Source organism: Hibiscus syriacus, unplaced genomic scaffold (assembly GCF_006381635.1).
Source record: "Hibiscus syriacus cultivar Baekdansim isolate YM2019G1 unplaced genomic scaffold, ASM638163v2 tig00111848_pilon, whole genome shotgun sequence".
NCBI lineage: Eukaryota > Viridiplantae > Streptophyta > Magnoliopsida > Malvales > Malvaceae > Hibiscus > Hibiscus syriacus.
Window position 1 is genome coordinate 3,496,761 of NW_024063201.1, and position 27,539 is coordinate 3,524,299.

A 27,539-nucleotide genomic window follows, 5' to 3' on the forward strand; every position below is an offset into this window, starting at 1 on the left:
TTATGGACTCTAAGGTACTATCTTAGGGTGCTCCTCTGCTGTGTGCATTGGGTAAGTCCTTATGGCATGAGGGCAAACCCTTCAGGTGAGCACTATGCTTTGGCTAGGATAAGACCCTATAGACCCAAGGTGCTCTCTTAGGTTGGTACCTACGCCCAATCGACCTAGGGTAAGTCCTTATAGATGCAGTTCTGGGGAACTGCATATCAGTGTTCAGTTGGAATGTATTATTGAGGTTTTAAAATATATTTTAAACTACTAATGTTTTTAAAGGATATGTACATATTTCTATTTTGTTGGAACACACTAGACTCCCCAATTTAATCTTCAGAATATGTTTTATGATTTTAATTTTGTTTGTAATATATGCATGGTTTTCTGAACTTGTATTTTAATTATAAATTGTTTTATGATTTTACGTGTTTTAACAGAAATTTTAATATTTTCCTAGATTTTTATTGTGAGTCGCTCCGGTGGCCCTAATGTGAAACCTCAGATCGGATTGGGCCATCTGCATCGGTCTGAGTATGTTACATATTGGTTATATATTATAATTATAAACTGCTAGGTTGGTGCCTATAAAATGGACTTAGTTGAATGTCGAATAATTAGAGATGTGCCTTATATGATTGAATGGATTAGGGTTTATCATTCAATAAGGAATAATTTTAAAGAAACATATTTTTGCTGATTCTGATAAAGAAAATTTTACAAGTTTCATGTGATATCTCTACTCTTGTTCGTGATGGATATGGGAAATGGGTGTTACAAAAAAAACTTCAAAGTTTGGTATCTTTTTTTTTCATTCTTGGTTGATAGACAATTGTACTAGTTTTTATGTTGGTTGTCACCGTCGGTATTATTTGTTTCTCCTTTAATTTTTATCATATATATTTTTTTAATAATTTTATATTTATAACACATTTTTCTTTTATTTTATGGAACATTTTAGGTCGTTCGATCGTTATTTTAGTTTATATTTTTCTCTTGGTTGAATTTCACATCGTCTCGACTAATTAAGATGTCACTTTTTTTATCACGTTATCTTCCTTGCTTTGAACCCTTAGATTGAATTTGTATACGCGATTTGCTTTCGTGAATAGTTTTTCATGTCGCTTGACTCAGATTTACGGTTTGTCAATGATCTTTCTGTAACTTTATTCTCTTATGTGGTTGGTTTACTGATGTAGTCAAATTTATTGGTATCTATTTTTTTTAGTTTTTTGGTTAGATTTTTAACATTTTCCTTGTATAGTCATTGTGTGATATTAAGTGGTTAATTTTTGTGTTTATGATTATAGAAATTATCCTAATTATGTATTTAATTTAATTTATGATTATAATCATCCATTATAATTTTAGATTATTTTTTTAAATAAAACTAGTATTTTTATATTAAAAAGTATCTGAGAATAACTTTTGCAGTGACAATCTGTTAACTTATATGTCATTGAAGAAAATTAAAAGGTTTTAATATAAAATTGACATTTAAATTATTTTATTTCTTTTAATTTGGGAATATTAATGTTTTTACTCTTAAATAAAATTTTATATTAGATACTTCCTTTTAAATTGATATATAAAATTTACTCTTAATATATATGTGTGGGCGCGTGCGCGTGTATGTGTGCGAAAAGAGAATATTGTTCCTAATGAGTATTGAACTCATAACCTAGAATTAAATTTAAATTTTTCAACTTTAATTTCATTCATTGTTTTGTTTTTTTATTAACCATGTTAATTTTTAATGATATAAAAATATAGAATAATATCCCATATCAATGATGATAACTCATTTATTTTTATCTTTTTAACTATTAAAACATAAAATAAAAAATATATTAAACAATTAATCAAATAGTATTAACAATTTTATCTAATTGATTAGTTTAGATTTACTTATTTATTTTTTATTTGAACCTTCAATATATTTTTCAATTTACCATAGGATAAAATTTCTCTTTTTTCAACGATAAAATCATTGTATTTCACTATTTTAATTTATTTTCTCCTCGTTTTCTTATTTAATTTAAGTGGATTTTTTCATAAAGCTATTCAAATAAATATATGTATATGCCATTAGAACAAGTTTTTCAATTGATACACGTCAGTGATAGCTTTACTTTATTATAACAATATTCTATTACAAAATTTCAACCTTAAATCCACACTCATATTTTTATATTTTTAAGATTTATACTAAGAATAAAATTTAAGTATTTTAGACATTAAATTTTATGAGATTTAAGATTTTCTTAACTGAATTTCATTAAAAAAATATATTGTGTTTTCTATTTTCAAAATTTTTAATAAATTTTAAAGTTTGTTTAAACGCACATGATTTTCTTAACCACGGTTGCTTCAGCTGCAAAAACTGAAGGGACCTGAGGTAAAACGTCTACATGCTCCCAATATTCTACCTTCTGAGTCTCTTATAATGACCCCTGGCCATGCTTTTCTCTCTGTTTGTATGTAATGGGTGTCGTAATTTACCTTGGCAAAATTCTAGGGAGAAGGTGACCAGCAAATTAACCATTGTGTACGAGATTTCAGAATTTAATCTCTTGTTCGTTGCTGTAAATTCTTGACAGTGGGATTTGACAAATGTAGTAATTTCCTCTTTCCTTTTGATTTTGCCTTCATGAAGATGTTTTTTTCTAGCAAACCATAAGGACCATAGACATACTAGTATCTCGTTGTGTTTGCTTTCATTGTGATTGTCGAACATCCAACTTAACCATTCCTGAAAGTCCCCTTATTCGTTATGCCTTGGTTGTTGATAGTTTAGAGATTGCCATACTTTTGTTGCTAAAGTGCAATCACGTAGAAGGTGAATACTTGTCTCAGTTGTGTTGTCACAGAAATTGTAGAAAGGGTCTGGGATGATTCTTCCAAAGTGCAGGTTCTGTTTCGTAGGGACGTAGTTTTTGCAAAATTTCCATATCTGGATTTTTATTTTCCTTTGGCATTCAACTGACCAAATTCCGCGAAAAAGAATTGTGTCTCTTTTTGAGTTTGTCTCATTACCCTATAGTAATCGATACCCACTTCTAACACTGTATATGCTCGAGTGTTCTCCACTCCAAATTCTTATATTAGGTTGATCGAACCTTGATATAGGAATAGATAGTATTTGGGAAGCTTCCTTCGTTCTAAACTTTGATTTGATCAGGTTCTTTTTCCATGTCTTTGAATCCTCATTTATTAGATCCGCTACAACTTCTATCCCCTCAACTCTCGCAGAAGAGATTCGTGAAGGGGTGAGTTTAGTAGCCAAAAGTCATTCCAGAGATAGATAGTCCATTTCTTACTTTCCATCAAAAACCTTTTTCCATTAAACCTCGAGCACTCCATATGCTTCTCCAAATGTATGATGGATGACTACCCAAGTTTATGTGAACGAAATCAGATGATAGGTAGTATTTTTCCCTAAGTACCCTACTTACTAGAGAAGAAAGGTTTTGTATTAGTCTCCATCCTTGTTTTGATAGTAATGTCATATTGAAACTTGCTAGGTCAGGAAAATCAAGCCACCATTATCCTTGAACTTGCTGAGTGTTTTCCATGAACACTACTATATCCCTTGCTTATGTTCCGATTTCTGCCACCATAATCTAGCCATTATGCTCTCAAGGTCCGTGCACAAGTCCTTCGGGAAGAGAAAGAAATTTATTGTATAGAGTGGAAGAGCTTGGAGAACGAATTTAATGAAGACTTTTTTTCCACCCTGCAATAATGTTCTTGTGCTCGAGTTGTGAATGCAAGAGCTGAATTTTTCTTTGAAAATCTCAAAAAGCTCTTCTTTTGTTTCGTCTTACAAAAGCTGGGAGACCGAAATACTTCTCGAGGTTTGAAGAGTTTGATACTTCAAGTATACGTCGAACATCCATCCTATTTGCTTCTATAACGTTTGTGCTATTATTCTCTGTTCTGAGTTGTGCCCATATAAATGTAGCAATTCTTTGAGATCACATGCTACCTTTATTGTGGCTTCGCCGAAAATTACACAATCGTCTGCAAATAAAAGGTGTGTGATGGAAGGTGCATATATGCTTACTTGTACTTCTTTGAGATTCCCCATTTTCACAGCTTGTCTGAAAAGTGATGACAAGCCTTCATTACAGATGAGAAATAGGTAGGGGCTAAGTGGGTTTCCTTGGCGTAGTCCTCTCTATTGGTTAAAACGTTCACCTTCTATATCATTTATGATTATTGAATATGATATCGTGGATATACACCTTTTTATTAATTCGATCCAATGTCTTCAGAAACCCATCTTACCCATGACTTCCCAAAAAAATGGTCATTCGACTCTATTGTAAGCCTTGCTCATATAGAGCTTTAAGGTAAAAAAAACCTATCTTTCCTTCCCGTTTCCTTACGAAGGATTGTATCAGTTCATAGGCTGTAATGGTATTGGGACTGTAGACACCCATTTTCGTCCGGGGATTATTTAGTATATATTAATATAATAGAGTTTTGAAATTATTTTTGAAAAAATATAAATATAATTTTGAAAACGATTTTCAAAAATATATATATTATATAGTTTTGAAAATTATTTTTGAATATATATATTATAGTTTCAAAAACATTTTGAAAACATATATATAATACATAGTTTTTAAAATATTTTGAAAATATATATAATATATAGTTTTTGAAAACATTTTGAAAACAAATATATAATATATGGTTTTTGAAAACATTTTGGAAAATAAATATAATATATATATATATTAAATAAAATTATTATTATTATTATATTATTTATTTTTTTATATTATTGTTTATTTATTTAATTTTAATTTTTTTCTTTCAGGTCCAGTAAAAGTCCAGCGAGGGTCTAAGTCCAACACCTAACCGGGTAGCCAGATCCACAAACCCGTGGGAGCCCAGCACAGAAAAACGGGACTGACCCAGCCCAAAGGAAATTAGGGTTTTTACTCTTAAGCACGAACCGCAAGGGAGCGAGCGTGGAGCCACGCACCTGAAAACATATCGAGCACTGGCTGATTTTCTCAGCCCTTGAACAGGGAATCGAAACAGTAACCAGACAAGAAAAGGGACTGAACCATCCTTAAAACCCTGGCCAACAAACAAACGTGAAGAAACCGAACCCCCAATCTCAAATAAATCGAGAAATAGGTAAACGACCCCCCGAAGTGAATGATTAACCCTGAAAAATCATTCGAGTATGGTTATAAAAGCCCTGTAAAGCACGATAGAAATACGACAACCAATACACAACAAGGAGCAAGCAAATCATCACCAATCGACAACCACAAAAACAACAAAATACCAAGAAACCGAAGCCGAAGGCCTTGTATCATGAAAGCTCGTCGGAAAACAAAGAGTCACTGCCGAACTAAGGTAAGAAAACCAAATGGTTTTCTTTAGATCTATGTCGTTTGAGGTTTGAGTTGGGAAATCGGGGCTCGGGGTTAGTTTTAGGGTATTGAGGAGAACATTTGGGGGAGTTTTATTTTTTTGGCCGCCGGAGGCGGCAGTCGGCACGACGTGGAGGTCATCGGAGGGTGCTGTATTTCGGCCGGTTAGGGGAGTTGAGAGAATTCAGTGAGGCTGAGGGAGATGATATTTGAGGGAAAGCTGTAAAATGAAATGTAAATAGGGGTTTTGGGTATTTATATACCGAGGACCATGGTGTAATTAGAGGATTTTTAAATCCTTTCCGCAGTCTATATCATTTTGATGTGTAATTCGTTTTGGTCACCTGTTTCAATTTTATCTCTGAATTTTCAATTTATTCAATTTAATCTATGTTTACATTTCTTATATTTTGCAAATTGGTCCCAATTTTTTATTTTTCTCTTGCAGCTCATTTTTGTACCAATTTAATCCATCAATTTCAATTTATTTCAATTTGATCCTTTAAATTTTTAGTTATTCAATTTTTTCTTTCTTTTTAATTTTAACATTTTTTATTTTAGTTATTCATTTTCCCTTTTAATTTTAGTATGTTTTTTTTTTTATTTTTTACTTCTTATTATTTTCATTTTATTACTTTTAACTTTAAAATTTAACATTTTTTTATTTTTTATTTTTTCCCCTTTGATTTATTTAATATTTTTTTATTTTATTTTTCCTTTCCTTTTTGATTTAATTTTTTATTTATTTTTCTTTGATTTATTTAATATTTATTATTATTTCTTATAATATTTTTGACTTTGTAGGGATACTTTCAATCAATCAAAAGTAATTAGTTTGAATTGAATTTTTAAATTTTAATTTTAATTTTCGCAATTAAGACAACCGATAAATTAAATGGTACCGAAAGGGCAATTAAAGGGTGCTAATCCTTCCTTGACTGTAACCGACTCCCGAATCCGACATATTTCTGGTAAAACACATATTAGGTAAGATGGTGTCCGATAACCTAAATATTGTGTTTAAATGATCGGTGGCGGCTATAACATTTTTTCAAGTTGAAGCCCAATTCGGGCCCACCCGAAAGACGGTTGCGATAGCTTGGTGACTCCGTTGGGGACAGTAAGTGAGTCAGGCCATAATTAATTCTTGGTTGTCTTTTTAAGCGAAAATAACAAATTTAAGTTTTAATTTATTGATTCGATTCTAACTATTTATCTTTGATTATTTTTCAAATAAATAGTTGTACTGACGTTTTTTCAATGATTTCAGATTTTTGAAAAGGTTTTCATCTCTGACTCCATACCTGAGCGAACCCTTTTTAAGTGGAGGTGAAAGCGACGCCTTCGTGAGAATTTATTCTCCGTGCGGGCTTAGCGAGTAACATTTGGGATTCATATACCTTATGTCTTCGTGTGAATTTATTCTCCGTGTGGACATAATAGAATGTATCCTCTCAAGTTTACTTAGTCCACATAAGCTTGTAATGGGCTTTGGACTAAGGGTCTGGTAGCCCAAGAAGGCACCACACGGAGAACTCGGGTACCTTTCTTTAGAACCCAACCCAAAACTTCATTTCAAAACCTAGGTTGCTTGAATTATTTCCTGCTTTACTTTTTGTTCAAAGCATGCGAACTAGACAAATATACGGTTATGATTTGCTTGAAATTAGCATGCGGGGTAAAAAGCATGTATGGGTAAGAATTAAAGCATGTTGGTTAGATATCATGTGGTAGGACTTTTTATTTTCATTATTATTTTGATTATTATCCTTACCTCACTAACACTTTTCATTTTTGGTTCTCTTTCATTTTATTTTCATCATTTACATTATTCAAAAGAGGTGTTAATCCAAAAAAACGTGTTTGTTAAATGTAAATAGTTTGAATTAATGGACAAAGGGGTTGTAATACAAGAGATGAAAAATGCAGAGGTCTAGCTATGGTCAGAAAAGACTCAGAAGGAAAAGGAGGACAATCTGCAAGGCAATTATGTGTCATATTCAATTAAGAAGACATGGTTCCCATAATCAAGTACATCAAAAGTCAACTTTACAAACATGGATTGGCAAAGGTTGCAGGGGTAAGACGAGAAAAAGGTTACTGACCTGGAGAGTCCCTTCAAAGAAAATGAGAACAACATGGCAAAACGATAGCTGAAATTGAAGGCCATTGTTGACGAATTCAAGAAGCAAGCAAGTGAGCTTCAAATAGTTCCCTTCGATGGAGGTTTCCAATGGTATTTTCATTGGGAGCAGGCTCAACAGAGAGTGAAAGCCAGAGATGCATTCATTCGAGACTTCTTGGAGCAAGTACAAAAAGCAGCTCGTCACTTGCACAGTTTAGCCAGAGAAGCCGGAGCGGTTGGACAAGGTATTCAACCGGTGACAGAAGAAGGCAGAAGATGAGTTAACCTGTTAGAAGCTTTTTGGGGTCTAGAGGATTTAGTCAGATATACCTTTTAAAAAATTTTATCTCTTAAAAGATAAAACACTTTTGTCTCAATAAGGATTATTTATAATAACATACACATTTTGGATCAGTGCCTCTAATTCTCATGCATCATGCATTGCATTTATACTTTGCACTTTTATTTCTGTGTTTATTTTTATTTTCCATGTTTTTACATTCACATTAACTAACAGAAAATGTCTCATCAAAGAGAGAACAAACATCGAGTTTACCTCCACAAGCTCTGGACACGCATCATCCTCACAACACCCGCAGAAAGAAAAGACAAATAGAGGCTAAAATCACTCAACTCGAAGAAAACATGCTAAGGCTGCAAAGAGAACTGGAAGAAAAGATAAACTAGAACAATCAATGTACTCTGCATACAATCACGAAGAGCCAAAAGTCCTTGGTCAATCAAATTGTAGTCAAGTTATCTGGCTTACATCAAGCAAGTGCGCCTGGGGCAGGTTCATCTGATGGGGTAGTTGTACCACCTACTCCATAGTTGGTAATTTCACTTGGAATCTTACCAGGACTTCAAGGGATTCATATGCCACGAAAGCATAGGCCTTTGTAACCAACCCTCAAAATAATCCATATTATTACCACATTTCGAAGTTTAATGAGGAAGTCAAAACAAAGATGGTAAAAACGACCATTAAACAAGGAGAGACAAAAGAGGTAGGTCGAGTAGGAAACCTCCCATTAAGAAGAAAGAAGAGAGATCATTAGCGCTTTCAACACTAGAAAAGGCGTTACAATCTCAAAATAAAACCAATTGCAGCTGTACCGTCAGGTACTTCTAGACAAGATTCGAGAGAACCAAGGAGAGAAAAGGAAAAAGAGCATTTCGATCCCATTCCCATGATATATAAGGAGCTTTATCAACAACGTTTTGACGCGTATGTGGTGTCACCATATCCAGAGAAACCTCTAAAGCCCCCATACCCCAGATGGTATGATAAAAATGTGCACTGTGAATATCATGGCAGTGTTTCGGGGCATGTTTGAAAACTACTTCTCCTTTAAGAGGATTATCCAAAGAATGCGCAAAAGGAGCTGGATTCATTTCAACAATTCAAAATCAGCCAATGTTGTACAGAAACCTCTATCTAATCATCAAGAGAATATGAAAAAATGAAATCACCAAGGAGAAGGGTAAGAAGTTCAAAACCAAAGTTTCCGAAGTGAAGTCACCTCTGGCTTGGGTATGGAGGCAAATGATAAATGCAGGGTTTCTTGCACCGCATCCTAGCACATTAAATTACAAAAGTGGAAGTCATTGTTGTTATCACAATGAAGATGAACACGATGTACAAGAATGTGTCGAATTTAGAGCCTTAATCTAGCTAATGATGGATAGAAAAGAGATGGAATTTTGCGATGAAAGCAAGGACACTCCCGAAGCAGAATGAGCCATGGCAAGTTAAATGATTGAGAGATTGGGAGCAAGTGCATATGAAGGCCCTAATTCAATTAGTAGGGCATCCTAATGAGGCTTTATTCCATTTTGCAACATCCTGTTTGAGTTTATTTTTTGAACTTTCTCATATTTCTTTTTGTAACTTGTTTTTTGAACTGTCTCATATTTCTTTTTATAAGGATATTTAAATGAATTTATGCTGAGTATCGAATCAAATTTACATCTTGAAATTGTTTGAATATCAAATGAATTAAAAAACTTTGTAAATGATCAAAGTTATAGATCTTTGACAAAGCGACATGATAACGACCCTTGATTTTACCTCAGAAGACACACTCGAACACCATACCTTTCTCTTGTAAGAACCGATATAGCCTTCACCTCGCATAAGGGAATGAACAAGAGGCTTGATATTAGGTATCAATAGGAGAGGAAAACATGGGGCATCCCTTGCGTATGACATTACTATACTTTTGTTGAGGACGTTCAATGATGATGATGATCTTCACAGATAGAATAGTCAAGTAAGCAAATCTAGTTTAGGTCAGTTGTTTGGAAATTGAACTCTAAAGATTAGATTTTTGGACTTTTAGCAACACCTAGACTATAACAGGTTCTTCTTGGTAAACATAAGAATTTGGATCCGTAAACCCTGATTATAATATTATATATAGATAATAAAGCATGAGCTGTACCTCTAGAGCAATTAGTTAAAAGCCCCAGCTTTATGGATAAGATTCAACTAGCCTGATAAAGGTGATTATAATACATATACAATAAAGCTTGAGTTGTCCCTCTAGAGCAATTGGTTAAAACGCCCCGGCTTTATGGATAAGATTCAGCTAGCCTGATAAAGGTGATTATAGTATTGAGGTGTCCCTCTAGAGCAATTGGTTAAATGCCTCAGCTTTATGGATAAGTTTAAGCTAGCCAAACAATGGCAAATTAAATAAAATTTATCTAAATAAGGAGTTTCGATAATGTTGGGATTTGCGGAAGCTCGAATCGATAACTGAAAGGGTTCGCCAGAGAGGTTGAGTCAGTTCTTGTGTTTAGGGAGTAAGGAGATTTAAAGATAGAAAAATTTCATAACGATTTATAGTGGTTCGACTTATCAACCAAGTCTACCTCCACTACCTTAGCTCTTCACCAAGAATTTTCTAACAAATTCACTAATTTGTTCTTTCTTTTTCAAGGATCAAGAGTAACCTTTAAAACTCCCTAGTTTTTCACGGGCTAAACTAGAACCTTATCCCTAGCTTTTAACAGCCTCAGCTAGAACCAAAATCCCTTTACAATGAAAGGAAAATATAAACATGAAAACCTCTCTAAGGTAGGTGTTTACAAGAATTAAGCTCACAAGAACAAAAATTTACAAGAGAAAGATGAAATAAGATTGAAAAACTCTTCTCTTGTGTTTGATTGCTTGGATAGTTGTTCTATATATTCTTCAAATGTCGTCAGCTTGTTTTTATAGCTTGAAATGAGTTTGAAGTCGATCTAGCCTTTGGGGATTCATTTTCTGCAAAATAAAACTGCCCAGAAAAAGTAGTATCGGTACTCCTTCAATGAGTATCTGTACTACCTTTGTAATATTTGAATTTTTTACCATTGGGCTTGATATTATTATAGCAGTATCGGTACCCATTTTGTATTCTGTTAACATTTGGAGTCAAAATCAAAGGGGTAGTATCAGTACTATGACTATGGTATCGGTACTACTATATGTAAGGGTATCGATACTGTGTAGAGCATAAGTACTCATTTGGCATTCGATGTTTGGGGTATCGATACTGTTAAAGGCAACATTGGTACTACCCTATTGAAAATCCATTTTTGACTCGATTATGGTTCGAAATACTTTGTAAAAATTGTTTCAAAAATATTGGAAGTGTAAATCTCAAATTTTCATTTAGTAAAGAGTAAAAATTGATATTTGAAGACTTAGTGTAATATTTGTGATATTCGAATAATTAAATCGAATAAAAAATCTTGAAATTAATTAACACTTTATTTTTTATATCGAAATATCAAAATGTTTTCAACAATCTCTCCCCATTTTGATATAACAAAACCTTTTAGAAAATTTAAGATTTTTCTTTTAAAAAATCATTTTGAAAATTACTCAAAAAATTACTCCCCCTTACTATAAGATTTCTCCCCCTTTTTGTTAACTCAAAAAGACTCTAAATTTTAAACAATATAGCCAATTGATTATATATATATAGCTGCTAAGATCAAGCCAAGAGAAATATTAGTCAACAATAATCAATATTCATTTTCAATATGTAATTGGGATTGGTCATAGAATTTACTATGATGCAAATGCAAGAACTAATGAAATCAACATAAAGATTCAATTTAGTTCAAAATACCAATCAAACATTCAAAACACACAAATATCCAAATATGTTAAACAACCAAATCCATCAAAATGTTTAAACAATGTTAGGTTCAAAAGATAAACCTAACATTGTTTAAACCTAAAAACATTCAATGTTAGGTTCAAAATGTTAGGCATCCGTAGGAGGATCGTGATTGGATCGATGTTCTCTAAGGAAAGAAACATCGTGAGTAAGTTCTTCGAGTCTCTCATCTACTGCATTGAATCTATTTTACATTGCTTCGCGTTGAGCTCGAATTTCCCTTTGATTTTCAACTATTGAGATCCCATTGCAGTCAAATGGGACTCCAAGGATGCGAACCATAAGCCCAATGTCTCCATAAAGGATTGAAAGTATGGAGGCATTGTATTATCTTGCCTAGCTGGCTCATCTTCGATTTGATTTAAATGATCGTCGACATCCCAAAAAAGATCTTTGAGTTCTTGAGCCAGAGCTACTCGTGACGAACTAGCACCGAGAGTTTTCTTCGTTGATCGAACCCAATTTTCTTTTTCTTCTGTCCATCCCAATTTTTGAAGAGATTTGAGGTTGATTTCAGTGCTAAAGGATGGTTATATCTAGGTCTACCTTAAGACCGACTTTGATGAATATGTTGCTAAGTAGACAACCATAAACTAAGGTTTCGACTCGTTTGGAAGCAATATTGTTTACGGTTACTACTAATTCCCCAAAGATAAGTTAAGGGAGATTCATTTTCTTTTTGTTTTGGATGCAATGGATCCACCATATTTCAATAGCTCTAAATGAGGAGTATTTTCCTCCGGATGGTCTAAACCACCAAGAGATCATTAGATGAAGGAAACACTCTTGATAGTCTAAAACACTAGTTCTCTTATTGACATGATATGGAGAAGACACTAAATCTCGCTCGTTATCTACCCCTTGATTATCTAATCCAAAGGCTGCAACTATGTAATCCGAGTCTATGGTAATGTATTGGCCCAAGAGATAGGACCGAATACTTTCGGTGGTAGTTTGGGACTCGTTTTGTAGGGAAACATAATTGCAGTAGAAAATGCGTACTAGTTGTTGAAAGACAGCTGGCTTTACTTTAAAAAGATTATTAAATTTCCACACTTTGAGGGTAGGGAGGTATTTAAAGGTCATCTCTACCATAGCTTGTAAAGACGGGATACACTCTTCCCTAATGTTGTATGACTCAAAATGGTTAATGTACCTATTGTAGAGAACCCTATGTTTAGATTCGTTAAAGCATGAATTGAGAATATCATTTCAGGTTCATTTGGATTGGGATTTGGAGGTGGAATAGGAGGTGGGTTTTGTGGTTGGTTTGATCGACTAGACCTTGGACGTTTATGAGATATAGACATGGTTTAAATCGAAATATGATGAAATACCTACAATTTAAAAACATATGTATACAACAATTATTCCCGAAACTCAATATGAGTCCTCAAATTCAAGGTTCTCTAACACTAGTGTCTAATGGGCAAAATGGAAAACTATTTTGAAAATGAAGTTTGAAAAATGATAATATGTATAGTTTTCATGAAAACAATGTAATTAAATCAAAAACATCAATTAAATCAAAATTAATATATATTTTTAATTTCAAAATTTCTAAAAAATTAAAAAAATTGTGTTTTGGATGAAATTAGTTGTAGATTCTAGTGTAAAACTATAATCTACGAAATGCCCATTCACTAATTTGATCTAAAACTAACTAAAACTAGTCATAGATTCAAAAATCAATAAAACAATGTTTTAGAAAAATTACCTTGAAAATTCGGGATTGAGAGGGATGAGTTGTTCTATATATTCTTAAAGTGTCCTCAGCTTGTTTTTATAGCTTGAAATGAGTTTGAAGTCGTATCTGGCCCTTGGGGATGTTTTGGAACCATTGGGATTCATTTTCTGCAAAATAAAACGGCCAATACAAGTAGTATCGGTACTCCTTCAATGAGTATCAGTATTACCTTTGTAATATTTGAATTTTTTACCATTGGGCTTGATATTACTGTAGCAGTATCGATACCCATTTTGTATTCTGTTAACATTTGGAGTCAAAATCAAAGGGGTAGTATCAGTACCATGGCTATGGTATCGATACTACTATATGTAAGGGTATCGATACTGTGTAGAGTATCGATACTCATTTGGAATTCGATGTTTGGGGTATCGATACTGTTAAAGGCAACATTGGTACTACCCTATTGAAAATCCATTTTTGACTTGATTATGGTTCGAAATACTTTGTAAAAATTGTTTCAAAAATATTTTAAGTGTAAATCTCAATTTTTCATTTAGTAGGGAGTAAAAATTGATATTTGAAGACTTAGAGTAATGTTTGTGATATTTGAATAATTGAATCGAATATAAAATCTAAAAATTAATTAACACTTTATTTGTTATATCGAAATATCAAAATGTTTTCAACATGTAAAGATGGACTAAGGGAGTTAAGGAACACCTGTAATATTCAATTTCATACGAGCACTTAGGAATTTCATTTTTAGACTGATATTTTTACACTGCCTTTGTTAGAGGAGCCTATAAAGCTGAAAAATGGAAGATTTCAGAGAACTGAAATATAAGGTCTAATAATTGATTATGCTTGCGTCATTTTGTCTGCATCCGATTAAAATGCCAAGCCAATGAAGAGGGGCATATTGCAATATTCAAAAGGACCGAGAAGAAATGACATTTTGGTGGCCGAAACCGTAGAAAATAGGAAGCCTACCTGAAGCCAACTCATCAATTTAGATATTTGTCAAAGAGCTATATCCCTAAAAGCATTAAAGAGCTATTTATTCTTTTGATTTTTTGTGAACTCATGTTTATGATTTGATTCGATTGTGATCCTGAATTAAGGGGCAATACTTTATAAAATCTTTTTTCCTAAAATAAAAGAAAGGAGAAAAACATTTTCAAACAAGACAGTCTCAAATGTGAAAGGTCCTTGAAGCTATTGAGGCTCATTTTGCCTCTATTGAAGAAAAAATAAACAATTCCCGAATAATGGAGCATTTCACATTCTTGAAAGCAAATAGTCTGAGTGATCTGATAGAAATTGTGACATTGTCAGCAACCCGAGAAAAAAATGGGGCATGGTCGATTCCAAGGACAAGACCAACAAACAAAAATGAGGCTCCATACAGGAGATAAAACAAGAACTAGTTCATGTTTCATACATCTTAGACATACTTAAGAGCATCACATTTATCATTTTTCACAAACATAATTTTTGCAGTTTTAGAGTCAAGTTTCGACTTTAAGACGAAAGATAGTTAATTCAAAAGCACATTCAAAAAGGTCGATGGTGGTTTCTTAACTCAACATAGGGAGCTACGCCTGAACCAACTTCACATATTGAAAGATCAACATAGCTTAACTCAACGAAGAGTGGTTAGTTTCCCGTTAACGTTTTAAGCCAGATTTCAACTCCACGACGGATGATATCCGACTGACAGAATATACTACTTGGCTTTCCCGTGAAGGGGAGTCATTTAAAGAATTATGACTTGCTTAGACCCGTAAAGGGGAGCCCTTTTTTCACTTAAAGGAATTATTCGCAGCATAGCTCAAGGCGAGAAGGGCTATCTGTTAGCAAAAAAATCTTCGAGTTCGATTCCATTCATCTTAAGGGCATATCAAATTTACAGCATAGCTCAAGGCGAGAAGGGCAATCTGTCAACCAAAACCTTCGAGTTCAATTTCATTCAGCTTAAGGGTATATTAAATTTACAGTATAGCTCAAGGCGAGAAGGGTTATATGTCAACCAAAACCTTCGAGTTTGATTACATTCAGCTCAAGTACATATTAAATTTACAGCATAGCTCAAGGAAAGAAGGGCTATATGTCAACCAAAACCTTCGAGTTCGATTACATTCAGCTCAAGGACATATCAAATTTGCAGCATAACTCAAGGAAAAGGGTTATCTGTCAATAAAAACCTTCGAGTTCGATTACATTCAGCTCAAGGGTATATCAAATTTAGCAACAAGGCAAGAAGGTTATCTGTCAATTCGAGAATTCAGCGCATATCTGAGAAAAGCTATCTATCAACAAAAACTGTCGAGTAGATTCCATTCAGCTCGATGACATATCAACCACATGGTAGAAGCAAGGAACTACTTTCAGTTGAAGTTTAAACCGAGGTCTTTAAGTCAAGAGAAAGATCTGGGGAAATCTCTCAGCTTAGTACAATATAACTCACGGCGAGAAGGGTTATCTGTCAATGAAAACGTTCGAGTTCAATTCCATTCAGCTTGATGACGTATCAACTACTTTTTGGTTGAAGTTTAAACGAGATCTTTAAGTCAAGAAGAAGATCTGGGTTAGCTGTGTTTTAGTAACAAGAAACTATCTTCCAGCATCAAAGCTTAAGTCGAGAAAAACTATCTGTCAACGAAAACTTTCGAGTTTAATTCCATTCAGCTCGAGAGCCTATCAACCACATGGTAGTGTCAAGAAACTACTTTCCAGTCTAATTTTCAAACCAAGGTCTTTAAACCGAGAAGAAGACCAAGGTTGACTACGATTTGGCAACAAGAAGTCATATTCCTATTCAAATTTCATTTCAATTTCATGGAGAAGGATATCATTTCAAGACTGACTCAACTTTGTCGAAGGAGTCATTCACAACTCAATTTAACAAGGACTTATTCCTAATTGCAATATCAGAGTCAATTTCAACTCCACAAAGAAGGATATTAGACTCAAGGACCCCTTCATACTGAACGAAAATTGGTGTCCTTTTATCTTTGTCCTCTTTTTCGTTGCACGAAAAAAGGAAAGAGTTGTAGACACCCATTTTGGTCGGGGCTTATTTAGTATATATTAATATAATAGAGTTTTTGAAAATATTTTTGAAAAATTATAATATATAGTTTTGAAAACGATTTTCGAAAAAATATTTATTATATAGTTTTGAAAATTATTTTTGAAAATATATATATTATATGGTTTTGAAAATTCTTTTTGAATATATATATATATATATATATATATATTAGTTTTGAAAATTATTTTTGAAAATATATATATTATATAGTTTTGAAAATGATTTTTAATATATATATATATATATTATAGTTTTGAAAATGATTTTTGAATATATATATATATATTTTGAAAACATTTTGAAAACATATATATAATATATAGTTTTTGAAAACATTTTGAAAATATATAATATATAGTTTAAAAAAACATTTTGGAAAATAAATATAATATATATATATTTTTAAAAAAATATTATTTTACTTATTATATTATTTTTTATATTATTGCTTATTTATTTAATTTTAATTTTTTTCTTCCAGGTCCAATAAAAGTCCAACAAGAGTCAAAGTCCAACACCCAACCAGGTAGTCTGACCCAGCAAACCCGGTGGGAACCCAGCACAGGATAAACGGGCCTGACCCAGCCCAAAGGAAATTTGGGTTTTTACCCATAAGCATGGCGCCGCAAGGGAGAGCGTGTGGAGCCACGCGCCCGAAAACATATATAGCACTGGTCGATTTTCTATGCCATTGAACAGGGAATCAGAACAATAATCGGCCAAGAATAGGGACTGAACCATCCCTAAACCCCATCCAACAAACCAACATGAAGAAACCAAAACCCTTAATCCTGAATAAATCAAGAAATAGGGTAACTGACCCCCAAAGCGAACGGGATTAACCTCGGAAAATCATTCTGAGTATGGCTATAAAAGCCCTTACAAAGCACGAAAGAAATACAACAGCCAATACACAACAAGGAGCAAGCAAAGCATCACCAATCAACAACAAAAAACAACAACAAAATACCAAGAAACCGAAGCTGAAGGCCTCGTATCGTAAAAGCTCATCAGAAAACAAAGAGTCACTCTGAACCAAGGTAAGAAAATTGAACTGGTTTCTTTAGATCTATACCGTTTGAGGTTCAATTGGAAATCGAGGTTCGGGGTTAGCTTTAGGGCGTTGAGGAGAACATTTAGGGGGAGTTTTATTTTTCTGGTCGTCGGAGGCAACGGTCGGCACAGCGGGGAGGTCATCGGAGGGTGGCTGGATTTCGGCCGGTTAGGGGAGTTGAGTGAATTCAGTGAGGCTGAGGGAGATGATATTTGAGGGAAAAGTGTAAAATGAAATGGAAATAGGGGTTTTGGGTATTTATATACCTAGGATCATGGTGTAATTAGGATTTTTAAATCCTTTCCACAGTCCCTATCATTTTGATGTGTAATTCATTTTGGTCACATGTTTTAATTTTGTCTCTGAATTGTCAATTTATTCAATTTAATCCCTGTTTACATTTCTCATATTTTGCAAATTGGTCCCCTAACGTTTTATTTTTCTCTTGCAGCTCATTTTTTAGTACCAATTTAATCCATCAATTTCAATTTGATCCTTTAAATTTTTAGTTATTCATTTTTTTTCTCCTTTTTAATCTTAGCATTTTTTTATTTTAGTTTTTTATTTTTCCCTTTTAATTTTAGTATGTTTTTATTTTTTTATTTGTTTTAATTTTTTACTTCTTATTATTTTTAATTACTTTTAACATTTAACATTTTTTTTATTTTTATTTATTTTTCCCTTTGATTTATTTAATATTTTTTATTTTATTTTATTTTTCCTTTGATTTATTTTTTATTTTTATTATTTTATTTTTTCCTTTGATTTATTTAACATTTTTTTTTATTTTTTTCCCTTTGATTTATTTATTATTTCTTATCTGATATTTTTGACTTTTTAGAGATACTTTCAATCGATCAAAGGTAATTAGTTTGAATTGAATATTTAAATTTTAATTTTCGCAATTAAGTTAACCGATAAATTAATTGGTACCGAAAGGACAGTTCAAGAGTGCTAATTCTTCCTTGACTGTAACCGACTCTCGAATCCGACATTTTCTAGTAAAACGCAGATCAGGTAAGATGGTGTCCGATCAACCTAAATATTGTTTTAAATGATCGGTGGTGGTTCTAACATTTTTTCACTTCGAAGCCCAATTCTAGGCTCACCGAAAGACGGTTGCGACAGGGACGAAAGTGCTTTAAGCTTCATCGATGCAGTAATTGAGAAGTCCTTGCATTCTGTAACTATCATTTTCGAGGTTATCTTGAAAATTACATTGCATAGGCTGATTGGTCGGTAATGAGTTAAATGACTTGGCGTATGAATTTTGGGGATAAGCACTATATGCGTGTGATTCACTTTCTGTATTTCATAGCGCCCTTCAAGTAAGCTGATACAAAAATTCGCAACCTCAGTTCGTATGATATGCCAGAATCATTGATAAAACACAGCTTCTAAACCATCTTCTACCGATGCTTTTAAATGGACCCATGGATTTTAAGCTTAGCAACATGCACATCGGTGAAAATGCATTATTGTTGTCTCCGTTTCTTAACTAGTTTGCCCTTGCTCTTTGCTCCCAATAGATTTCAAATTTGTCTACCTCCCAATTTAATTGAAGTTTTGTATGAGTGATCTCTCCTAGTATCTCGTCAGTTGGAGCCTGTTTCATTAGGTCCGAGAGCTTTTCTTTAAATATGTTTTTGTGAAGTGTTTTTTCTTACAAAGTTTACGAAACCATTTATCTAAACATGTTCGGATCTGAGCCAATTTGTTTAGAACTGAACCTGAAGAGGATGACCATATTCTACTTACGAGGCTTCGAATTTGAAATGCCAATGTCTTCTTGTGCTTTCATCGCTAATTGTATCAAGTAGCAATGGACAGTCTTTCGAGAAGGAGTGGAGTAAATGCGAGAGATTTACTGTGAGAACAACTCAAACCACTCCATGTTTGCAACTCCTCTATCTAAGCACTCTCTGATATTGTTTTCTGCCCTTCTTCCATGTTCCCAAGTGTACCAGATACCGTTGTAATCTATATCTTCTAAGCCACTCTCTTGTAAAACTTGTTGAAAATCTTTCATCTATCGTATTTCCCTGTCTAAACTACCTTTTTGTTTTCATAGGAGTAGAGTATTTCGTTAAGTCACCGATTATCATGTTTTTAAATGGAGTTCACGGTCACGTTTTCGGTTGCATTTATCGCAGTTGCGAACATAACGGATGTCATCGCGTTACTGCGGGTGTCGCGGTCGTGAATTTTTTTAAATTTTGCACAACTTATTTTAAAACATAATAAAAATATTTAATTAAAATTATAATAAATCATTTTAATGATTTTTAAAATGTTTTCTAAGCGAAATTGACATATATATAATATAATTTAACCAAATAGAATACTTTCAAAATCCGATGATAGGTGTCGTAACCGATTTTCACCCAGTACGATGTTTCTTGGGGAAAGCAAATAAATAAATGGTTTTCAATGAAATATTTTGGAGTCGCTATCGACCTTTTGGGTTAGGTATGTCGAATACCTAAAAACCACATTTTAAAAGAGTTTTTAAGATAACAACATTTAAAAGATAAATCAGTCTACGTATAACCAGATATTCATTCTTCTTAGTAATAAAAAGGGATTCGGTCGCGTGGAATGATTAGCACCCCCACAACGCCCAAAATTGGTACCCCGCGATTATAAATTATCTCTAGTAGTGGAAATCTAAGAATTCGAATATAAATTTAAGTTAAGATCCTATTATTTCAAATTCAATCGCATAATTCTATTTAAAGAAAAATTCTAATGAGAAATATAAAATATTCCAATATTTCCAATCGAAGAGAAAATAATCCCTAAAATATTTTAGAACGAATATTTCTCTTTCCAACTGAAATAATAAGAATATGATAATTCCTCCCAAGAACTCAATATTAAAATAATTTGATTCAACCAAAATGAATATAACTAAAGTAAGCATATTTGATTTTTTAGGCTTGTCTAAGTAGGATATTTATTTATTTTAAAATATCAGAATATAAGGCCTAAAATAAAATAGTTCAGAATATTAAAATATAAAATTAAAATGACTAAAATATAATAAATTAAAGCATAGAGATCAAAATAAAATAACAGTGAGTAGATTATAAATAAAAACAGTGATCAAAATAAAAGAAAATAAAAATATCACAACTAATTTCGAAATAAAAAATATAAATGAGTGATTAAAATAAAACTAATAAAACTAGAGCATCATAATCAAAATAATTAAAAAAAATGAGGAAGGGGTGATTATTTCATAAAAAGGGCATAAATGTAAGGGTCCTAATAAGGATTAACCCTAAAACTTCTTAATAAACACTTCAACAAAACAATAAGGTAAATTATCATGATCAGACCCTATGATCCAGAATAAAATTCATAATAGTCCAAACTCAATGACAAAATTACAAATATGCGGCTAAAGATGGGGGACTTAAATGAAATTAATCCAAAAATAAATTAACATAACCTAAAACAATACCTCCTGTACTTTATCTCTACTATTTCTCTCCCTCTCCATCTCACGAACGGCGCTCACCATGGAGGCTACAAGCCTCTCGATCGTCGGCCACCGAGAACTGGTGGTTACTCATTCCGACAACTACCGCTGGTCCAACCAAATTATACCCAATCCGAAGCCAAACAAAATCCGAAATGGGTCCCAAACCACCGCCGACCGAGACCACTAACGAAAGGTAAATGACTCACCTCTTCACTATTTTTGGTTCGAATGTTGCTGAGATAATAAAAAAATTCAAAGAAAAACTCAGTGCTGCTATGGTATTGCTTTCAGAAGAAAAAAAGAAAAGGATCCATCTGTTATATTAATGGTAGACAATGGTAATGTCCCGTTATCGATGCTATTCACCGTTACCCATTAGATTGCGAACGCGATCGACTGATTTTGGCGTGAATCTGCTGCCCACCGTTATTTTTCCGGATTTCAATTTCGAATGGTGGCGCTACCGCGAAATAGGGCGCTATTGTGTTTTCGTCCCGCTATTTTAAACCCTGCCGATTACCATCCACGCCAAGTATAGGCTGTCATCAAGTTGTCTTAATAAATCTCATGATTCTCGTCGTTTGGTTTCTTCAGGGGCACCATAAAACATGTGAGTCTCCATTATTTTTCGTTGGAGTTTGTTGCGGATACGGTTGTGGTGTTGCTGTTGCGGATGCTGCGGACTTTACGTAACGTGTATCAGTTGTCGGGTTTGATATTTTCCTCAAAAATCAATACGTCCAAAATATTATATTTATACATTTTACAGTTATCTTTTAATATACTAATATTAATATACTCTTTTAATATTTTATTTTGAAAATAAAAATTTAATTTCATAGATAAAAATTTATTAAAAACAAATATAAACCATAGAAGTGCTATCATAATGGATAATGGGTAATAACAATTATAATGTTAATGAATAACATAAACAATATCACTAAAATCATATAAATTTTTTTATATTGTAACATAAAAATGTTTGTTTTACATAACTTAGAAAGAAAAAAATACATAACTACAAATATAAAAATTCTATATCTTACATTTCACCACCAAAATGAATTGCGTGGCAAATCTAAAGCATTTCCATCTTCATCATTGTCTTGGTTTTGATTCCTTCCTATGACATGTTAACAAGACATCACATTATGTGCATCAAATGCATCATTGGTACGAAACATGTTGTATGATAAATGATGACCCAAAAATCCATAACTTGGATTTTGTTCAAGGTAAGTTGGATAACATGAATTTGATTGGTAAGAATGAGAACCATGAGATGATTCACTAATTGCATTATCATTTGTAGTTGAACTATATGATGATGAACCTGCAAATGAATCATAAAAGTGTTCTCCCATCCTCCTATGAGTTCTATCATCATAATCTCTTCTATTTTGTGATGCATTTGTTCTATACAAACCTAAATTATCATAGCAAGGATATCTGGACGTACCTTGATCTCCATAAAAAACAGTAGAATAAATGTGTTCATATTCTGATTGGTACGTTCCTTCATTATCATCACCATGATTTTTACAACTACCATCATCATCGTCGTCGTCGTCATCATCTTAACTTGACGTCGATAGTTGAACATTTTCCTTATTAGATGGAGTAGGTGAATTGTTCATATCTTCACCTTGAGTTTCTTCATCAGTTTCATTAAGTAACTCCTCAGGCAACCATGAGAAATTTTGTTCATATCAAGTGTAGCATTCTCTCTTTCTTCAATCCATGCATTTAGTAGGTCATCTTCTTCAAAAATATTTTCAAGATTAATCGGATTAAAACCCATTTCTATTTCTTGTGCACTTTTTCTTTGCATGTGTCTCAGCTTCAATCTCAAATTATAATGGACATAAACCAATTTTTGAAGCTTTTTATGTTTAAGTCTATTTCTCTTCTTTGTATGGATCAAACTAAAAGTATTCCATTAAAGCACACAATTTGAAGATGAAGTTGTTTGACTCAAAACTTTGACAGCGATGCGTTGAAGTTACAGTACACAATTTCCATAATTAATCCATCATTCAGCTACAAAAAACATAAATATTAAGATATAAATCATAAAGTATTTATACAAATATCTTTATTATCTAAAAAACTATAGAAGATAAATTCTTTTTGTTACCAGGGTTAGTCTTCAAAATTGCAACTTGAAATAATGGTATTCCAAAAGAATCCATTATGAAAATGAATTAGTAATTTAAACATTCAATTTAATTTAAAATTAATCACGTCAATTTTAGATATGAGAAAAATTCAATTTAAATTTAAATTAATATAATTTTAAAACAACATTAATAAATAATTTAATTAATTTAAATTTAAGTAACTAATTTTAAACATAACTATTACGATAATATTAATAATACATACTTATAATCCAGTTTTAAGAATTAAATTTGAACAATTCATCTATGTAATTTTATATTTCAGATAATTTAAAGTTTGTTGCATCATTGCGTGTTACGTAACGATTTTTGACCGCAACAATTGTGATGCGGTTCCTTTATCGCGTTGCGCCGATATTACGTCGCGTAACCTTAAAAAGCATTACGATGCGGACGTTACACTGCGTTGCGGCCGCAATTTAGTACTATGGTTATGAGGACATTGATATGTGATCAGGATAAAGATCAAAGGGAAGTATTGATATAATTATGCCATGCCAGACATAGATCACCGTTGCTTCCCCTTAAATCTACCTCATTTCCATTTGTGAAACCACGCGATTTTTGGATGCTTTCCATTCTTTTGCTTTGTAACTTTATCTCCATAAAGAGTACAATTTTAGGGTTTGCGCCTCTCAACGCCTGCCGGAAACGTTAAACCGTTCGAGGCCTCCTCAAACCTCTAACGTTTCAACTTAGGGTTTTCATTGTGTCAGGCTGGCCTGGTTTTTCGGGCCTACTGATATCAATTCTTTTTCTTGTTGCGAAACATGGACATGGGGTCTGAGGTGGAATTTGGGGACTGTCTTTGTCGTTTGGTTCTCTCAAATTTTCCTAGGGGTAAATCTTCTTCCATACCAGTAGTTTCAGTGTCATTTATCATTGTGGGATTCCGGTTTGATTGAGGTGTTTTAAAAGTGTACTTGACTAAGGGGTTTACACATGGTTTGACAGATAGTGAACTTGAACTGCTTGTTACCCCGGTTTTTTTCTTGATTGAAGCACTTACCCATTATGCTCTCAGTGATCGTTAGTTGATTATGAATTCTGTTTTTTACAACTTGTTGTCCAATATTTGTTTTATCTGTAGCCTGTGTAGGGGAGTCTTTCTTTCCAATACCCACTTGTTCCTCTTCTCTTAACCATGGACTTTGAGGGATTCATCGTTGTCTAGGTGGGGCTTTCAGGATGCATCCCACTGGAGTCAGATTCAAATATTCTGGAATAATGCGAAGGGGGCAAAATACTTCCCCGTGTCCCAGCTTTCCACAGAAAAAATAGAATAGCCTCAATATTTCATACTAGAAGGAGACATAAACTTGTGATTTGTTTGCGAGGACTAGTTTCTTTCTTCTTTTGAGCGGTTATCTTATGTCTATTTCAACCCTAATTCACATATATCCTTTGAAACCTGATGTTACTACTGTGGTGTCGTAGATTAAAAAAATTTCAATAAAATTTCCTATTTATCGTGGAGTTGAAATACAAGGGACCGTCCGAGTCGATTTTGTCCACATCAATCTCATGATATAGTCGAAAAAGGTATCGTCCCTCTCCTAGTTCGGTGACGGAGAGATCTCCAATTGAATACCACACATTAGCCAGAATTGTTCTCATAGCTTGAAAATTTATTTGATTGAATGTTAAAAAGAAAATTTATATGACTGAATATTAAAAAGAAAATTTATTTGACTGAATATTAAAAAGAAGCTAATAAAATAGTTGTCGAAAGAGATACATGTTACCTCTTCTTGCACATCTAGTTGTATAGGAGTTTCTTCCTCATTTTCGAAATTCAGATCTCCCAGGGTATGTTCTAGATCAGCTATTATTTTCTTTAGGAACAATCAGGCGAAAACAGGTTTGTTGGATTGATTTTCTGTGTGAATCGATATACTGGAAAGGAGGGCTAAACCTTAGCGGCTGTCACCAAGACAGAGAGAGAGGGCAAAACCCTAAGTAATAAAGAATTTAAGTCAATAGTTTGCATTATAATAAGAGCATCATTGACCAAAACTAATTTAATTCCATCAAATAATTTAATCTTAACTTTTTAACTTACAATGATATCCATATATACATATCTTAATATTTTTATACGATTGAACATGTAGCAATGTATGCGCCACATTTTCGGCTAAAATTGAGAATAAAATAAATAAATAAATGTGGTATTTGCCAAACTATAAAAATACATTGTATATGATTAGTCACTAAAAAATACATCAAAAATATTTAATAAAATAAATAAAAATTAATCTTAAGATTAAAAGTATATTCTAAAATACAAAAATTAATTTTAATAAGCTTACAGTTGGGTGTGTACAAACTTGCTGATCCCTACGTGGATGAGAAAGGAAAGTGAGGGAGGAAAACAACTTACTAAATGATGGTTTTGATAAATTGTTATAAAAAAATATTGCATGTGAAGCCCATCTAGCTCGGTTGGTATACTAGAAAATCATTGGTAAGAAACTTGAATTGTTTCTTTTGTTAATGTTAGGCAATATCAAGAAACACACTTTTAATTAATTTAGTGTTTTAGTCTAAGTCGTTTTATGGATAGCGAGTATATGATTTATAATAATATTTGAGTAAAAGCATATTATAGCTATACTGTAAAATAAGAACGGTTTCTGTCTGAATATTCAAACATTTGTATACTATAGCTATTTTTTAACTTTTGACATTCGTTTACAATCCATTAATATCTGAATATTTATGTCATAAATCATTAATGATATAATAATGTTCTATGGATTTTTTTTAAAAAATGTTTAATCTACTTACGAATAAGGAGAGAGTTCGGCGTCACATGGCCACATAAAATATATGCAACATTTGTAAGAAAGGAAGAAAGGAGATGAAGATGTAATCACGTGCTACACCATTGCGCTGATGCTCGCTCCTTATGAACTGTTGAGTTATGGCAATACCATTCAACATCTGGATGTGGGAGAATTTGCGAAGCAAAGATAGTCGGGCTCTCAATATTAATAATTGGGATATGTTGTTTCTGTTGGTAAAGAGTATTATAAAAATGGACTGTTATCACTTAATGTATAATTATACTAATAAAGTAAATATAAAAATAGACCGTACCGTGATATGAAATCAGTGTCTCAGAAATGATTAGTCTTGATGTGTGTAATCGTTGTAGTAGACAGTTGTTCCCCGAAATTAACATGATATCTCCGATAATTGTACACCCGAGAATCGGAGTGAATTGTAGTAATATTGCTCTTTTTTTAGCACCGAAATAAAAATGAAAGGTTTTTAAAAAAAATTTAAAGAGTGAGAAGAGCATAAAACAGATTGTGTTTTGGATTATTTAAAATGCTAAAATAAATCAGCTATTTATAAGATTCAAATGAGATAATAACGTCAAATTGAAATCTATAATAAGATCTAATTTTAACACTTTAAATACCTTTCACAAGAGAAAGTTCCTCCTCAATGTGTGATACTATGCACATACTCACATGGGCATTACCAACAATTTCTAATTATTAAATGGGATTTACGGAAGCTTCGGAACTCAACTTTTTTACAACAGTTTCAATGAACATAATAGTGTTCTAGCACGAAGCAAGAGATTTGTTGAGGAGATAATCATGGGGAGGACATATCGACACAAGACAATTTCTCATGAAGTTAAACTTTCTATTTGGCAGTAGCCTTTGCAAAAATGAGTTAAAGTGAACGCTGATGTAGTCGTTCGTTTCAGCGATAGTGTAGCTGTTGTGTGGGGCGTCATCCGTAATGATAGAGGGGAAAGACTCCAAATTTTCCAGAAGTTTAGATGAGTGTTTGGCATTACTAGCAGAACTTTGGGCAATACACGATGTTTTGGAACTTGCTTAGAGACTTGGTTATCGTAAAGTAGAAGTGGAGACGGATTGTTTAGAGGCTTTGCGTGCTTTGGAACGACCATTCAACACGTTTAGCAGGATAATACTTACAGATTCGACTAGATCGTTGATGGAACGAGAGTGGAAAATTAGAATTACTTGTGTTTCAAAATAGGTTAATTCAGTGACAAATCTTCTTGTTGTGTTATCCCGCAGCTCAACTGTTGGAGAACGTTTAATTACTGCACTCCAACGAATTTGGCGCAACTCATTTCACACGAGGTAGTGCATAACTCTTAAACTTATAGTTTTCTATATTGGTAATAGAAGAAAAACATTTAATGATTGTTGCTTTATGAGTTTAAAGCATAGAAATGTTTTAGTCTGTAAAATAAAACAATAAATTCTTAATGAATTTGAATGAAAATGAATTCAGCTTTATTATTTTATTATCATTTATAGTTATAACTACAGTTTTTAAGATATTTAG